The 16,680-nt window shown below is 38.9% G+C and overlaps 1 protein-coding gene and 1 long non-coding RNA gene across 3 annotated transcripts in view; one reads left to right on the plus strand and one right to left on the minus strand.

Annotated features, from left to right (window-relative positions):
* Window positions 1–16,680, plus strand: part of NXPH1 (neurexophilin 1) — a 325,425-nt gene that overhangs the window by 148,371 nt on the left and 160,374 nt on the right. The gene's annotated exons all lie outside the window — the stretch shown is intronic.
* The window catches only part of LOC110742860, a 34,327-nt gene continuing 31,519 nt past the window's right edge, over window positions 13,873–16,680 (minus strand). For both annotated transcript variants that reach the window (XR_004183222.1, XR_004183223.1), the window contains exon 3: window positions 13,873–13,954. This is a non-coding gene — a long non-coding RNA (uncharacterized LOC110742860). The remainder of the gene's footprint in view (window positions 13,955–16,680) is intronic.

Here is a 16,680-nt window from a genome sequence, read left to right on the forward strand (position 1 = left end):
CTACCTGAGACTGGGTAATTTATAAAGAAAAGATGTTGAATTGGCTTATGGTTCCACAGGCTGTACAGGAAGCCATGCCTGGGGAGGCTTCAGGAAACTTACAATCATGATGGAAGGCAAAGGGGAAGCAGGCACGTCTTACATGGCTTGAGCAGGAAGAAGGGAGAGAAGGGAGAGGTGATACATAGTTGTAAACAACCAGATCATGTGAGAACTCACTCACTATCATGAGAACAGCAAGGGGAAATTCTGTCCCCAGGATCCAATCACCTCTCACCAGGCCCCTCCTCCAACATCAGGGATTACAATTCAACGTGAGATTTGGGTGGGGACACAAATCCAAACCATATCCTAATGATAAGGAGTCTTCACAGAGCTTAAAGTGTAGAAGGAAACACACATATGAAACAGAGCTCGTATAGTCCAGTGTGATAGGGGCCAAAATAGGAAATTGTAGGGAACTAGGGGACAAAGTAGTGACATTCAGTTTATTTGAGAGGGAGAGTAGAGGAGGTCGAAAATGACTCCCCAGAGAAATTGCCATTTAAACAAAATAATCGTGTCATGGGATCCTTGGGGTGTTGCTTTGCTAGCCAGAAACCTCTATGGCCGGTTGTACCTTCTGTCTCTGCTGCCTCTGCTTGCACTACCAGCCTGGATCCTATATCTACCAAGGGTGAGACAGGTGCAGAGTGGTGAGCGAGTGCTGGGTCCAGCCTCTGCACATAGCCAGGCATGCTGGCTGCTGTGGCAGGGTGGGTAGCTCTGGGCACCAGCATAGGTGCTGGCTCTGTGCCAGGCTGTGGCTGGGCCAGATGTACTGCATGCAGCTTCTGCTGTGGGCACTGGCATCTGGATGAGGGGAACACAGTGGCACTTGGAAGCTTGGAGATGCCAGGAACCACAGAGCCCCAAAGAGAGTGTCATAGCCCTGGCTCCAAGAGCCTCTAGGTCTGGTCTCCCCAAAGGGACACAGCTCTTCTCACCTTCTCATTGCCCGCAATGTGGTGAGTGGGGGCTGTGTTCCAGCCCTGTTTGTGTTACAGCTCTTTTTGTCCTGCCATTTGGCGGGACCTGAGTTCTTGTCTGGCGTCCAGGAAGAATGAGGTATGTGCACACACAACTGGAGGGTGAGCAAGGTGGAGAGGAGCTTCGTTGAGTAACAGAACAGCTCACCGGAGACCTGAAACATGTAGCTCCTTTCTTCAGGCAGGTGGTCCTGATGAGTGTCCGGCTCTCAGCAGAGAGGAGACCTGCAGTGGGTAGCTCTGCAGTGAGTAACTCCCTTCTGCAGGAAGGTTATCCCGGTGACCTGAAATGGGTTGCTTCTTCCTGCAGCTGGTAGTTCAGACACCTATGTGAGTCTGGCTGTGTCTGGGGGTTGGTTTATGGGCTCAGAAGGGAGGAAGTGCATGCTGATTGGTCCATGGGCCCCATAGGTGGGCCAGAAGAGGCACCATCTATAAATTCTCACTCTGCGTGCTGATTCTACCTGCAACTGACAGCCCAGTCCCATGCTTCAGGCTGTCCCTGGCTTGAAGGTGGGGCTTCACTAGGGACCCTTTCCACCCAGGAGCCTGTCAGCCTCCTGCTGCCATCACTTATGTTGTCCATGGCAACCAGGCTGTTCATGCTGAGGGGCAGCTACAGGCCTATACCAAGCCACCTTCAGCACCCCCTTGGCCTTCCTCCCATGATTGTTGGTGACTAAAGCCCAGAGGGGGCCAAGGGGGCAGGCGGCTGGTATGTCAGCACCACCCTGAGTGTGAGCACACTTGGCCACGTTGTGACAGTGCCCAGGCTTGGCCACAACTTTACTCCAAAATCAGAGCAGGAGCTGGGAGTAGGGAGAGGCCAGGGAGTGAGAGCAGGCGCTTCCAAGCCTGAGGGGGCAGGGTAGGTTCCTGGGCCTGGATACCACAAGGACGCTGGTTCTGGAGCCACTGTTGGGCAACTGCAGCTGTGCCCAGGAGCATGGGGCTCCTACCCCTTTAACTTGGTAGTGGGCAGCGTTCTTTCCTGTTATCAGCCCCTGCTGGTTCCCCAGTTGCTGCTGGGATTCCTGCAGTGGCTGTTGCAGACAGCCCACCATGGCCATCAATAGTGAGCTAGGTGAAATGGAGCTAGGCAGAGTGCTCTGAGCCAAGAGAGCAGGGAGTTGAGAAGATCTAGAATAGAAAGATGATGGAATTGAGATATGTTTAAGGTATTGAGAGAAGTTCACATGGGCGGGGTAAAGTTTAATGGTCATGGTGTTTGCGAAGGGCATTATGAAGGGTCAGGGAGGAGATGGTAAGAAATGGTACTGAAGAGATAAGAAGGGGCCAATTAGTGAAGAGTGTGAAAGTTGTGCTTAGGGATCTGCTCAAGTATAGGCTGGATTCTCTCTTGCCCACAAGTATAGCAATCTTGTGGACTCCCACCCTTGACTTCTTTTTTTGGACGAGTCTCTCTGTTGCCCAGGCTGGAGTGCAGGCTTGATCTCAGTCACTGCAAGTCTGGCCTGGTCTACTTCTATTCTCCTGCCTCAGCCTCCAGTAGCTGGGATCATAGGCCACACCCTCACCGCTAGTTTTTGTATTTTTAGTGAGACGGGAGCTCTCACCATGTTAGCTGTGGAAGGTCTCGATCTCCTGACCTCCTGATTCACCATCTCGGCCTCCCAAAGTGCTGGGATTACAGGCTTGAGCCATCACACCGCCTTCCACCTGGACCCCCAAACACCTGCCAATCTGTAGATCTACTGTGACTACCCAAAATAGGTACAGAGATCTGGCATTTCCCAACCATCTACTGTAGGTAGACAGGCACTGTAAAGTGCCTTCTGGGGTCTGGAATCAGAGTGTCTGAGTTTGAATCCCAGCACAGCCATTTATTAGCTATGTGACCTTAGGCAAGTTACATGGCCTCTCTATGCTTCAGTTTCCTTATGTATGTGTAAAATGTGGATAATAATAGTACCTGTATCATAAGATTATGTGAATTTAAAGTGAAGTAAGGTCAGTACCTAACAAATTGTAAGCATTCAATGCATGTTTGCTATCATGATTATCATTATTACCCCATTATTACCCCCGTCTTACAGTGGGAGAGACTGAGTTGCAGGGGGTTTAAGAAATGTGTTACACAGCACTTAGTGATAGAACTGAGGATGCCACTACCCTGGTGAAGGATGCCATACTCTGCTTTTCTGGTAGAGAGGGCAGATACTGAACAGGGGCCAAGAGCAACAAGTACAGCAACAGTGGTTCACAGACATTTGCCAGGTGGTCAGGACTTGAGAACTGACAAAGGTGAGAGGGCAGGGAGTCCCCTCCCATTCCCTCTTCATCTTTGGGAACTCCTCTAAGAGCTGGAGGAGATGTAGGGTAGCAAGTTATCTTTCATGCCACAGCCTGGGCATGGAGCCCTTGTTTGGATATGGAAGATGTAAAGTGGTGGTCAAGCTTCCAGTAGCTAATGGCATACAGTGAGAATACAGTAATCTGCATGGTCTCGCACAGAAAATTTAACATGGCTGAGGCTCTCAGTTCTCCTAAACTATTAATAAGTGTAAGCTAATTTTTCTTCAGATATTACTCTGCATTGGATGCTGTTCTGTGTACTTTACAGATATTAATGAATATTCACAACACATTAGTGAGGTAAGTACTATTATTATCCTAATTTTATATATGATCAAACTGAGGCATGGAGAGGTTAAACAACTTGATGAATCTTATAGAGCTGTAAAGTGGAATCAGGACTTGGCCCTAGATAGTCAGACTCTAGAGCCTGTAATCTGAACCTCCATACTTAGCACTTTCTTAACTGTGAAGATTACAAGAGCCTATTGAAGCACCAATAACATTGTTCCCCAATCACTGTAGGAGCACAGAATAGCTTAGTTTGCCTTCTTCCTCTACAGACTTGTCTTACTCAACAAGAAAATAAACTTTTAGTTTATTTAACAAATATGCATGCATATTTTTATTATATATAAGCTATAAGTTTAGGTTTCATTGGGGGATCAAAGAGGAATAAGATTTCTTTTAAGAGGTCAAGATCTAATAAGCCAAGCTTTCTATAGAGACAAATACACACTCAGAGATCCAATACAAAATAAAGTATTAAATGCTATCACAGAGGGATAAAGTGACATGGAAATACGATCAGTATTATGGGTTGGGAGGACTTGTTCAAAAAACATTTGTGATTTATTAGACCCTTAACCAGTTATTCCAAGTGAAATCTGGGGGATCAGAATGGAGACGGTTGTTAAAGTTTGAAGTTGTCTGTGTTCACCATTTAAACATCTAGTAATTTCACAATTCTTTTGTGTCCAAGGTATCCCATTTCAAATTATTATCTATCTCAGTGGCCTTTTCACATTATTCACAATTTTATATTACTTCATACTATGTATCTTAAAATATTTCTGTCTCATTTAGACTGCTTAGATTGACCACATAGGAATTGCTTTGGTAACTAGGACTATCTATATCTCTTTCCATGTTAAAAAATTGACTTAAGGCCTCTCGACAGTTTACAAAAGTTGTCATTTTACATTTTGGTTACTTTTCTATATTGGAGATATCAGTAGTGTTCGAAATCTGGAAACTGGCCTACCCAATATTTTTACTGCTTTCTTTTCATTGGGAAATATCAGTAACTTGGGGGGAACTTCTCTAAAATCATTCTACGTCTACAACATCTGGTAACATGAAATACTTGATTTGCTTATAATTCTGCTCATAATTCTTTCTTCTGTGTTTTTAAAATATAAAGAGATGCCTCTTCTATTTATTTGTGCCCTTGTAAAAGGGATCCAACCTGCTGACAGGTGCCCAGCTCTACTGGGTCCAAATGAGGTAAGCTTGCTCTGTTTGGGAGTGGGGAGTTCAATTGAAGCTTTGTGTTCTTGCTATAAACAATCCTTTATTATGGATCTTGAACTTGGGCTTTACTATAACATAATTCTTAGAGAGTAGCTCAATTCTTTCAGTATAACTTGATATAATCATTCATGGGTAAATCATAACCAGGATTACTGATGAAAGAGCCTGGGTTAGTAGAAAGAGTCATAGGGACAGGGAAACTTGCCCCAGTCTTGCTGCTCTTACATTGAAGTGTCTCATATCTAAGAGTCTTAAATATATTTTATGAATCTATTTTCATTCTTGCACTCAATCTGGTAATATGATATGTTTTGGCTGGCCTGTTTATATTTCAAGAAACTTTATTTGTGTATTAAAATAAAAAAGATGAGTGTGCATCACATATGTTGAAACATTTGCAATTAGTTAGTGCTACTCTCTTAAGTGATTGGGTAGGGCAGGCAGACAGCCAGCCTTGGCAATCTTTTCAGATTCTTTTTCATGCCAATTTGCAATTTGTGACAGTGCCACATTTTTATCAGGAGGGATTTATTGAGCTTTGGAAAAAAGTACTTCTTGACCTCAGTAGGTGGGTTCTTGGCTAGAACCATAGAACTGTTTCTTCCTCAAATATTTTTCCATGGAAATGTTGGGATAAAACATTTTAGGAAGCTCAGTGTGGAATAGACATTGACCCTTTTACAAGTTATCACGGAGAGGTTTGTGATACAGTTTGCTATAGAGATGGAGGGATAGTAACATAGAAAGTCTTGAATGATCTCATCATGAACACACCATATCTGTCTTAGTTGGAATCAGTTGACTAAATCAAATGAAAATTTTAATCCAAAAACACTGAGGAACCTAAAATGCTGGAAATTCAAATCCCAGAACACTCTGTTTGGGATAATGTACTAGAACCTCATAGAACAGGAATGGAAGGGGAGAAGATTGTGGAGGGAGGTTGTAAAAATGGGTTTAAGAATTTATTCCTGATCTCAAAGAGTAGGGAGTTTAGTATGGAATTCAATAATAATTCATAGAAACTTAATTAATAAAACCCCATGTCATATGCACCAGTGCCAAATTATTGCTGGTATGCAAGTAGGATCTAAAACCACAGGATCTAAGAGGAAATGAGGACCCTGAGTACTGAAATGGTCAGAGAAGTTTCCAAAGAAGACATGAGTTTTGTTCAGTCTTGAAGATTACAGCCAAATAACCAAGGTAGAAAGGGGATTAAGGAAGAGCATGGTCAAAAATTCTGGGAGAAGGAATGACATGTTAAGAGAATAATGAATACACACACACACACACACACACACACACACACACCCCGAGTAGAAACTTCACATACTGTAAGTTGGAGATTTATTTTAGGATAAAAGTAGTGATTTTCAAAACTTTTAACCTTTTGCATTCCAGTTGGAATAGCACTAAGATTTTTCTTTGGGTTGGTTTTCTGTGTTGATAATGTGGAGTAAGGTATTTCAATTGATTTGAGTTGGAAATTTTAATTCATCAGACCATGAAGGAGAAAGTAAAGCACCATGCAATACTCTGTCCCTTAGAGAAAAGACTATTGTTGACATTAGGTAAATATTCCAGACAATTCTCTATGAATATATAAAGATTGATACATAGATAATTATTAATCATAAATAATAAAAATGGGATCATGCTATACTTGCTTATAAATTATATTCTTTATTATTTTTATGTAAAAATAGTGTCAAAAGACTTTACATGTCAGGGAATTCAAAATGACATTTCTTTTAATTGCCTAGTCATATCTCATGTACCATGTTTCTCATAACCTTAATACATTTGTGACATTTATTTGAAAATAGTTGCTGTGGAATCCTTTATTTTAAATTTCCTGGGTTTGTGTATATATCTCTAATTCTTATCCACAATGCTGCATTTATTCAAGGGTGGATTTTTAAACTTTTTTTTATAGAGATGGATGGAGTGCAGTTTTGCTATGTTGCCCAGGCTGGAGTGCAGTGACTATTTACTGCAGTGATCAGGGTGCACTATAGGCACCAACTCTTAAGCTCAAGGGATTCTCTCTAATCGGCATCCAAAATAGCTGGGACTATAGGTGCATACCGCTGCTCCTGGTTTCAGGAGAGAATGTTTTTAAAAATTATACTTTAAGTTCTGGGATACATGTGCAGAACATGCAGGTTTGTTACATAGGTATACACGTGTCATGGTGGTTTGTTACACCCATCAACCCATCACCTACATTAGGTATTTTTCCTAATGCTATCCCTCCCCTAGCCCCCACCCCCCGTCAGGCCCTGGTGTGTGATGTTCCCGTCCCTGTGTTCTCATTGTTCAACTCCCACTATGAGTGAGAACGTGCGGGGTTTGGTTTTCTGTTCCTGTGTTAGTTTGCTGAGAATGATGGTTTCCAGCTTCATCCATGTCCCTGCAAAGGACATGAACTCATACTTTTTTATGGCTGTGTCATATTCCATGGTGTATATGTGCCACGTTTTCTTTATCCAGTCCATCATTGAAGGGCATTTGGGTTGGTTCCAAGTCTTTACTATTAAGAATATGCTGCAATTATGATCAGACACTTCTCAAAAGAAGACATTTATGTGACCAAAAAACATATGAAAAAAAGCTCATCATCACTTGTCAGAGAAATACAAATCAAAATAGCAATGAGATAACATCTCACACTAGTTAGAATGGCAATCATTAAAAAGTCAGGAAACAACAGCTGATGAAGAGGATGTGGAGAAATAGGAACCCTTTTACACTGTTGGTGGGAGTCTAAATTAGTCCAACCATTGTGGAAGACAGTGTGGCAATTCCTCAAGGATCTAGAACCAGAAATACCATTTGACAGAGCAATCTCATTACTGGGTATATACCCAAAGGATTATAAATCATTCTACTATAAAGACATAGGAGTGAATTTTTTACCATGTTAAATACATTGTATTAAATGACACTACGGATTCAAGTGGCAGACATAATTTGAACTATTTCCTCAAAAAAGAGGAAATTTATTAAAACTGCACTGGGATATCTGGTATAAATCAGGAAAGACAGGGAAAGTTGTGTCCCATGACAGTGGGAAAAAAAAAAAAAGGAATGGAATTTCTGCTTATTTTTGCACATTGGCCTTCTCTTGCACAATAGACCACATAACTACATGGTGGGGAACATGGTTGTTCAAGGCTCCCAGGCTTTAATTTCCACAGCCCTCCAGAGAGGTACTGACTCTTTTTCATTAGTTCCATCTTGGAAGACTTTGGGGAAAGACTGGCATGGCTTGGGTTAGGTGCCCAGTGGATTTTGAATGGAGTCACATGGCACACCTGGTAATTGGAGTACATTCCTGTTTATCTTGTGTTCTAAGATGAGGGAGTTGAGCAGCCACCCTCCTCTAACTGGTGTCAGATATGTACATAAAACTACACTTGGGTTAACATGGAAAGGGTGTATAAAATGTGATTATAAGATCCTAAAAGTTTAGAATACTTTGGAACTTCATTGTTTACAATTATGGAAATAAGGTTGATAAGTGTACAATTTATTTACATGCATGCTGTCATCTTTAAAAAATTTCCTTTGTGTATTAGCACTATATGGAAATAGAAAAAAATCTAGACTCTCCAAATTTGTAATTTAAGAATAAAGCAGTATGTTATTATCAGTAGAGGAAAAAGGATTCAAAACAGGTTTCTGGTGGAATAAAGTTTGCCTGCTTTCACACCTGGATAACTGACTTTTAGAAATATCAAATTTAACTTCTAAAATATTTTTCCTCTGCTCTGGGCTGTGGAAAGAAGGCTACAGGTGAATAATAAAAAATGGTGACTAAACTAATGGTGATTAAGTATAAGATGAGAACGGACACCTAAAATAGAATCTGAGAATCAGAGAATTAGAAGTGAAGCTGAACTATCTTTGTTTGGCAGGCCTGGCCACTTGCATTATATTAAGCCACAAGATGTAAGATTTTTGAGCAAGACTTCTGAAAATTGTAGTTTTTGATGGGTGCAATATTAGTTCTTGAAATATTACTATCCAGAAGGAGAAAATAAGTATGCTCACCAGCAAACAGGAGAAGATAGCTGAGAACTATGTGGATGGAATCCTGCTGAAGACATGAGGTGATGGAAGAGTGGTTTCTGAGGGAGTATGTACCAGAGAGGGTACTATCCCCAGCAAAAAGTGAAGGTGAGGAGATCAGCTTCTGACGCTGGACTCCAGGGGCAGGAGACAAGAGCATGGGTCACGCAGACAGAACAGGTCAGTGAGACAGAAAAAGAATGAAAAGGATAATCTGAAGAGAATTTGGTGAATAAGTATTAAATATTGAACCAAATATGAAGTTGGGGCTGACTGGAAGCTGTTAAAACACTATGCTCTGGGAAAAGACAAACAGAGCAGACAGCAGGTCTACAGTTGTAGCTGTACCATCCAATAGATTGCCACAATCCAATAGATTGCTACCATCCAATAGATAGCCACCATCCAGTAGATAACCACTAGCCACAGATGCCTATTTAACTTTATTAAAATAAAATGAAATTCAATTCCCCAGTCTCATTAGCCACATTTCAAGTGCCCAATAACCACATGGAGTTAGGGGTTCAAAGTCAGTGCAGGCATAGAATATTTCCCTCATGGCAGAAAGCTCTATTGGATAGCACTGAAAGGCTATGACAGTGAGCCTGAAGTGAACATGAACCTGAAGCCTTGACCCCATGTCCTGGCTCCATTCTTCCTTCCATAGTTATTGGAGATTGACTATGTTAGGAATCTACTTAGATTCTGACACTAACATTTTGGGGCAAGCATCTAGCATCACTAGAGAGACAGATACTGGGGGTTGGGTTTAGATATGAAACACTGCATCCAGAGTTCTCCACTTCCTTCCAAAATATAAATAAGTCAGTCAGTCAGTCAGTCAGTCTAGGTCTAGGCTACCAGGTAAAGACTTGTTTTAATTATGGTTAGCCAACTCCTAGAGTGATCCTTCTGCTTCCAATCAAGGCTGTACCTAAGCCATATAAAACAGTCGACTGGCCAAGCTCTTTTTAGATGTTGCTTCATCTCTCCAAGGACATGCTAACTTTGTCTGGGATTTAGTGGTAAAATTAGAACCTTTACAGATGTCAGGTCTTTTTACATAATTGCGACAATACCTGCCTTATCGCAAGAATGTGGTGGTTTAAGATCCTGAAACTAAAGCCATCTCTTTTTTTTTTTTTTTTTTTTGCAGTAACTCAATCTGTTCATGAACAAAAAATGTTAAAAAATGAAATTCACATTCTACTATTTGTAAATATTAATTATTTGACTTGGTGTATTTATTTTAATTTAGATATTTTTTGCCCTCATCAATGATTCTTCCTAGAAACAGGGACCTTTTCACAGTAATTGACTCCAATTTTGTTGAACTGGTAAGCAATTAGGATTTGCATATTTATTTAGTTTTTTGCTAAATTTTGCTCTTTTAAAAATGGTATTGAGGAATAATGTCAAGGCAACACATAGAAGCTCATTTTCTCACTCCTTGAACTGTTCCTATTTTTAACTCAATGGTTTTTTAAAAAAATTGCATCAGCTTCCTGAGGCTATTAGGCTACTATTCAATTAGGTATTGCTTCTGTGTACACAATGGCACACCAGAAGCTGGAAAGTGCTCATGCAGTTTCAGAAATGTTTAATTTGCTACCAGGGAATAGCTTAGTTTAGAATAGGGTAAGAAAAGCAGAGAGGAGAAAACAAGATACTATTTCTCACACCTACAGTTACCAAAGAAGGATAATAAAAACAATGAGACCTAATGTTTATTGAGTGTTTACAATGGGATAAACATTGTATTGCTCTCTCATGTGTTTTATTTGACCCTCACAAGAATGATTTCAGGTGGGTAAGACTGTTATTCCTATTTTGCTGATGAGGAAACTGAGGCTTATAGAGAAAGAGTAATTTACCCAATGACACAGAGCTAGTAAGTGGTGGATCTAAGCTGTAATACTCAAATTGTTTGATTCTAGAGACCATTTTTTTAACCACCATTTTCATATCTTAGTTGACTAAGATGGCTGTTTACTGAACACCTTCTTTGCTTTCCCAATTGTGGCTTTCTCAAGCTGGACTGGAAATACCCTACTCCTAGTTGTCTTTGAAGTTTTGTCGTGCTTTAAGATTCTTATCTCCTCCAGGATTTTCCACACCTCTTCAGCCAACATGAACATTCTTTTCCTCCCTTAATCTTACAAAACTTTGTGTTTCCATTCCATTATTTTCAAAGTCTGCTTTGTGTTGGAATTTTATGTCTGTACTCTGAGCTTCTGAGGAGTCAGAACTTTAGCATATAGAAGTTTTATTTCCACTGGTACCTAGAAGTGTGTTTTCATATGGTAGGTACACAAAATATTTTTGTTGCTGACAATTTTTAAATTTCACTCACAACTTAATGAACATTGTATTTTCTGACTCTGAGTTGAAAGGGAGCTTGAAAGGGCTGAGGTTTCTTTTCTTTTCTTTTTTTCGATAGTCTCTTTAGTTACACTTCCTTATGTTTGAGGACAAGTTGCCTGTTGTACTTTAATGGTGACCTCCAGGGTTACAGGCATTCATTTAACAGATACTCATTATCATCTTTTAGTCTTCTAGGAGCCAGGCATATGATGGTGATAAAGACTGTGTCACTCTTCTCTTGGAGTTAAGGGATAATCTGGAGGGGAGACAGATTGTCAAAAGTTGTCATCTAAATATATAACTGTAAGGGTACTATGGAGGAAACCAAAGAGGTGTTACAATGAAGTGATTGAGGAAGTGATATTTAAGGGAAGACCTGACTGGTAGAAAGGAGAAACCTGGGATGAGCAGACGAAGGTGTATACTCATTATGGGACATGATGTGTGAGAGTCCTGAGGTAAGCAGGAGCTTCAAGAATTCAGTCACCATCCGTTCAAATGTCACGCAATACATAATATAGCAACAATTGCTTTCTGGTGGTCAGTTCTCCATAATCCATGCATGACAGGTTTATGGGCATTTCATGGTTATAGTTTAGACCGTGCCAGTATTTCCATTTTGTAGGGGCTTTAGTGGCCACTTAGGGGTAAGTCATGCCTTCTGTAGGCTTGTTTACTTTTGAAGTTGTAAATTGGGTTTAAATTATAGCTTCTTACAAAACAATCATCATATTTACTATTCATTGAGGACTTATATGTTAAGTAGTATGTTAACCCTTTTATTCATATTATTACTTTTAATCCATTAAAACAGAGATCTTGGCAAATGTTTCTGCAATGGGCCAGATAGTAACTATTTTAGGCTTTACAGAGCTCATCATCTCTGTTGCAACTATTTAACTTTGCTGTTTTAGTACAAAAGCAGCTGTAGACAATATGTTAATAAATAGGTGTGGCAGTGTTCCAATAACACTTTATTTTTGGACACTGAAGTTTGAACCTTATATAATATTCACATATTGTGAAATAGTCTTTTTTTTTTTAAATGTTCCAACCATTTAACAATGTAAAAACCATTCTTAGCTCACAGGTCATATAAAAACAGGCACTGGGCAGGATTTGACCAAGGGCTGTAATTTACCTACTCCCACCTGCTCTCCTCATTGTCCCTGTTTTACCAACAAGGAAGCTGGAGTCACTGGGAGGTTGTTTATAGTCAGAATTGAAACCTAGGTCTGGTAGATTCCAAGGTCCATTTCTTTAACTCAAATGCCTCACAGCATTAACAATTTGTTGGGTTCCCAGAATAATTTCTTCATTGTTTCTGGCATATAACTTTTAGTCCCCAACCAGATTGCATGTTTCTCAGAGGAAGAGGCATTTTTTTCTTCTATTTTTCTTGTTTCCCTCCACAAGAATGATGGACTTACAATAGGCATTCAATAGTGGGTTACCTGCCCTTCAAATGGTTTCTCTGAAAGTGGCTATGAACTGTAGATTTTTGGGAATACATAGCAATCGTATTTATATTGCCTACCTAATTTAGCCCTCTTAAAGGGGGGCCCTGAAAACTGATTAGGAAGATGATTAAAATCCTGGATGCCATTTTCACATCATATTTGTAGAATTAGTGTCATATTTCCAGTTTTCACATGCAAATCTTGTAAAACAAAAAAGTTGATTTCTCTTCCTTTGTGGAATAAATTGCCCCCTAGTCCCCTAAACCATGCGGAATTCTTTAATTTCTTGTTTTGAAATTGTGCCTGTGGAGTCAAAAGGTGAACGTAAGAGCTTTCAAAATCTAAGTAAAATGAGTAAAAAAATAGAAAAAGCTTGAAGAAATTCATTAATAATACACCAGTAGCCAGTTTGTCTTGATGTCTTGCTGTCTCTGGACCCCTTCATCTCCCTAGTTACCTTAAAATTAAAATTCAGATGTAACAAAATTGTCATTAATATGTAGAAGTGGCTAATATTTTTAACAATGATAACTGGCTTTGTCATTTTGGATTCTGGTTATAATAGACATTTTCCATAGATTGGAAGACCCAAAATGTACCATGATTTGGTAAAAATATATTTAAATTATACACAATATGTTACATACAAAAATACATATATTTTTACAAACATTTTAACTTATAACATTTTTAGACATCAACTTAAAAACATGTAAGTGGGTAGTTTTTCAAAATTCTTGTGGGAGGTATGATAGCAACAAATTTTGAAGACCATGACTTCAGGGTGTTTTTTTTTTTTTAAAGGTTTCTCTGAAAGCCAGAGTTCTTCAAGATCCCTAATGATTATCTACCTTAAAAGGCCCATGTTTTACTAGACCACCACACTCTAACCCCATGTTTACTTGAATGGCAAATGTAAAGTTAAGAGAATGCTAATGAAATGACATGCATCCAAGTTACAGTAGTTTTGAAATGAGTATTTTTTACTTTCTAGTATTTGCAGGAAGAGGAAGTGTTTTGATGTTTACCTTGGGTAGAAACATGAAAGGGCTGTTTTGAAGTTTCACATATTTCAGATATGCAGAAGTATGTCATTGTTGACAATGGTAAACAGCTGGTAAAGATAACTGCCTGGAACAGCTGGAGGAGGGAGTTGAGATTACCCTGTTTAGAAATCTGGAAACAGAGAAAGCATATTTTCTTAACTACAGTGTACAGCAGCAGCATAGATGCATAGTCTATGTGCCTATAAAGCAGCCATTCAAGCTTAAAAATATGTTTCTCTTTGCCTGTTTGTGGGACAAGGCTGTGAACAAAATAAATTAAGTGAGGAGGTTCTGACCTCCGCAGCTGGCTTCCACAAAATGATATGAGGACTTGGGGGGGAAGAGAAATGAGTTTTGTTTGGCCTCAGTGGAATCTTCTCAAGGGAGCCTTGGTGGCATGTTATATTTCTTTGGAAGTCGACTTAACTTTACTCTGGTTCAGTGAAGGAAGATTCTACTTAATAGAACCCTGGGGTCCCTAAAGAATCAATGCCGCTTCCAATTGGCACTTTCAAATTTAAACAAATTATCGTCTTGTGTAGGCTCAGCCTTTTCATTAGGTTTTCGTGGGGAATAAACTTCCTGAATTTGCTGCAGGCTGAGTATGTATTTCCATTAATTAGCAATGCAGGAAGCAAAGACACCAAAAGATGAGCAAACCTAGGTAAGACTCAAAACCTCTTGAACCTGACAAAGCTACCAAAGTTCACAAAAGTGAAGTTATAGATTCTACACTAAGTAGAATCTCAAGGTCACCCTGGGGAATTATTTGGCCCTAATTTTCAATGGCAACATCTCTATAATATTCGTGGGAAGCACACTTTATCTGTCTTTTAAAAATGACGTTAGGTTTTCTCCAGTATAAAGAAGGAGTGTTACTTCTGCCAGTATAAATAAATAAATAAATAAATAAATAAATAAACAAACAAACAAATATTTGATTTCAAGAATTCTGGCTTATGTCACTTTGAGCAACCCCAGTATAAGAAAATATAAAATAAAGACAACAAATATGCATTTAAAGAAGTCATGTAATGAATTTTAGTGCATTTAAAATATCGTTGGATGTACGAATACTGTTTTATTTTTTACTTAAGAAAAAATGAACTTAAAGCCATGTTTACCGTAAGTTGAAAAGCTGAAAAATGATAACTATCTGGAAATTATTTGGTAAAATTATATTGTAAACATATATATATATAGTAATTTCATAATTTAGTTTGCATAGTGAAAATCCTTAAACATTGTAAGTATGAATTAGTAATTGGATACATAATATTGATTTAATCTGCTAGGCATTTGTTTGAAAGGTATTTGATAAAATCTGGTTTTTAATGCTGCAACTTCTGACAATTTGTGAAAGTATATCTGACTTCTATGGAACTCAAGAGTATACTGAGTGTATTTTAGTTGAGCTTAGTTATTTGTGTGTGTGTGTGTGTGTGTGTGTGCGCGCTTCTGGGGAGGGATGTTTTTCTTCTGAATTTTTCAAGTTTCTTTCCCTAATGAAAGGAAAATTGAGCAAAAATTCAATTGAACAAAATTGAACTTTATCATCACTTTTAATGGCCATGTACCCATTTGTGGCTCAGTTTCACAACCTGTTTTCTCATCTTAAAAGGTTATTATTAAGGACAGATAAATAATAGGTTAAGTGATTTTTAAGATTTTAAGTTACTCAGATTTTTAAGTTACTCAGATGAATTAATTTGTAAATTTAACACTGTACTGACACTCAGATCCCTTGTAAAAATTTAGCGAGTAAGTTTGATATGTCTATGGTGTACATGTCACAGAAAACACATGGTATATGCATTCACTTAGGTGTTATATATTTTTTTCCTGGGGATTTTGCATTACTCAATTTTTATGCTTATAAAATTAGTTAAGGTTGAAGACTATTGAAATCCTGTGTTTTCTAAGGTGAGCAGTGAAGTTGAAATTGGGACGTTCATTTCTGCTAAGTAAGTAAGCTCATGAGCTAATTCTGAATTGCCTGAGGAAACTCTGTTCAGGAACAGAATGACAGCATTGGTACAGAAATAAAATCTTAAAAAGGATGAGAGTGCTTCAGAATTAAAGTTTGAAAAGTGACAGAATAGCGTACCTGGAAGGAGTTAATGAAGACATTAATTATTAGAGCTCTTGGAAGAATGTTTCCTGCTAAATGGCCCACAAAATCTAACATCAACCACTGCCAAAGTGTTTTTCATTGGAATGAACTTTACTATTATTTCTTAAGTCAACCTATGCAGGCCAGTTAACTGTCATGTCTAAGACTCTACCATGTGTCCAATGAAGATTAAAGATGGATGTCATTTACCTTTCAATATCATAGATAACACTCATTAAACATTTACTATGCTAGAACTTTATAGAAATCATATTTTCTAATAATCCTAATAGCTCTCTAAGGTATATATTATCATGATCCTTATTTTACAGTTAAGATATTAAGGCACAGAGAGGTTAGGTGACTTGCCCAGGTCATGCAGTTGATAAAGGCTGATGTCAGGACTTGAAATCAGGGAACTCTGAAGCCTATGTTCTGAATCAGTGCTTTACTTTAGGAGTAGTGCTTGAAAAGCTCACCTTCTAATAAAGGAGAATGAGTACATACAATTTTAATATAGTAGGATAAATACAATCAAACAACTATGTGCAACATGCAGGAATCCTATAGAAAAGGAACTATTAATATTATGTGTGGGAATAGTCTTGATATGGGAAAGAAGGCAGCTTATAGAGTCAGTGACACCTTGGTACACTAAGGATCAAGAGAAGCCTTCCAGGTGGACAAAGTGGGGATGGTCATACACACCTGAGGAAAGAGTCTAGCAAATGTAAGAGATTTGC

This window comes from Papio anubis, chromosome 4, assembly GCF_008728515.1.
Source record: "Papio anubis isolate 15944 chromosome 4, Panubis1.0, whole genome shotgun sequence".
Classification (NCBI taxonomy): domain Eukaryota; kingdom Metazoa; phylum Chordata; class Mammalia; order Primates; family Cercopithecidae; genus Papio; species Papio anubis.